We start from the raw sequence: 2226 nt of genomic DNA on the forward strand, positions 1-2226 counted from the left end.
AAGGACTACACAGGTGTAACCGGCTGATGGTTTTAATATTCATTTACTTTTTATTTCATGTATTTGAGTGTTTTTGCCTGTACATATGTATATGCATTACATGCATGCAGGGTGCCCACAGAGGTCAGAAGAAGGGACCCCATACACTGGAGTTGTAGTTGCCATGGTTGTGAGCTGCCATAGAGGACATAGGGATCCAACCCAGGTCCTCTGCAAGAGCCTCCAAGAATCCTGTAATGTTTCAGATGGTTTTTGCTGTTGTTATTTTGTTTGTTTGTTTTTGAGACAGGGTTTCTCTGTGTAGCTTTGGCTGTCCTGGCCTTGCTTTGTTAACCAGGCTCACCTCAAACTCACAGAGATCCATCTGACTCTGCCTCCCTGAGTGCTGGGATTACAGGCATGCAGTAATGAGTTCCCTTCCCCCCTTTTCCCTTCTTCTCTCTCTTTTTTTTAATTTTTAATTTTAAAAAATAATTTTACATTCTGATTGTAGCCCCTCCCTCATCTCCTCCTGTTCCCACTCTCTCTCTTTTCCCTCTATCCCCCTCCCCTAGTCCTCAGAAATGGAGGGTCCTCATCCCCTAAATCTGGCCCCAGCCTATCAAGTCTCATCAGGACTGTCTTCATCCTCTTCCTCTGTGGACTGGCAAGGCTGTCCCACCAGGGAGAAGTGATCAAAGAGCTGGCAACAGGGTCCATGTCAGAGACAATCCCTGCCCCCCTTACCATGGCACCCACATGGAGACTGAGCTGCCATGGGCGACATCTGAGCAGAGGGTTTAGGTCCTTGGTTGATGCATCAGTTTCTGCAGACCTCAGATGTTTTCTTAAGCAAGTACAGAGTTTCAATTAGTGCTATAATGGCTACTGGAAATTAAATTATAATGCAGAAAAATAAATATAAAACAAACTTCTAAAAGTGATAAAAGGGTCTATAATTAGAGAACAAACTTTATTTAAAGTAATATTTAGCTTCTAAAACCTTGAGTTACACTTAACTCTTGAGAAAATTATTTATCTCATTAAATAAAAAAAAAAAAAAGAATGTAGTATGAGGTGGTCAAAGTGACCCAGAGTAAAAGCCCGTGTCAATCAACATTTTTAAAGGCTTAATTGTACAGTTTCTAAAATTGCTTTCTTTTTCAAATTTAAATTTTTATTTTGGAAATCTACTTATTAAGTTCCCAACTAAGCCTTGTCCTTGTGAATAAATGGATATGTTCATGTGTCCTTGTGGGTTGTGTATGCATGTGTATGTTTATGTGAGAAATCTGCTTTGCATTTTCACACCATAATGAAGTCTTTCATATAATTATTGTTAAAAATGAGTCTTCTCAAGTCCTGTTAATTTTCCTGCTGCTAAAACACTTCAGTTGTAGCCCTGAAGCCATGTCCTGGCTGCCTTTTTCTTGGTTATACACATTATATTAGTCATCCGAGATGGATTTTCTTTTAGTTCACAAACCATCCCTCACATGGTAGTGTGGTCTGATTAACTGTTTTTGCAAAGAGAACCACATCAGCTGTAACAAGCAAATAAGGGTCTCATGCATAGACATCCAAAGCATGGACAACTTCCAATCTAAGTATTGGCCACTAAGTCTGGGCCCAAGGTAATGTTTGTGGAAAGAAAGGTGATAGGTTCCCATGACAATGATGGAAGCAAAGACATATAGTACTCGGGTGTGATCTGCCTTAAGTAACTTATAATCCTTCTACCTCAGAGGTTGGAACTGCCAACCACAAGACCAAAGCTCAAGACCAAACTGTCAAGACAGCCAAACAGAATTGGCCTCTGATGGGAGCATGAAGAAACTGTCAACTTGTATCCAGTAAAGAATATGTGGCTCCTGTTCCCTGAGAAGCCCTCATTTATGTCTAGTGGAATTGTTTGGAAGTAAGGGTAAAGTTACAGGATCATTTAAAACATGAGGTGGTGAATAATGGCCTATTTTAGTAAAAGCAGCTTTATGAGTACAAATGGCTTGTATTAGCTCCTATTCTATTGCTGTGATAGAATACCATGACCAAGGTAACTTATAGAAGGAAGGTTTTATTTGGGTCTTATGGTTCCAGAGTGAAAAAGGTCCATCGCCATCATGGTGGGGAGCATGGCAGGAGGCAGGAAGGCATGGCATTGGAGCAGTAGCTGAGAGCACACACCTTGATCCACAAAAAAGCACAGAGAGCTCACTGGGAATGGCATAAGTCTAGTGCATGTCTCTG

The sequence above is a fragment of the Psammomys obesus genome, unplaced genomic scaffold (genome assembly GCF_907164565.1).
Source record: "Psammomys obesus unplaced genomic scaffold, mPsaObe1.curated_primary_1811, whole genome shotgun sequence".
In the NCBI taxonomy this organism is placed as follows: domain Eukaryota; kingdom Metazoa; phylum Chordata; class Mammalia; order Rodentia; family Muridae; genus Psammomys; species Psammomys obesus.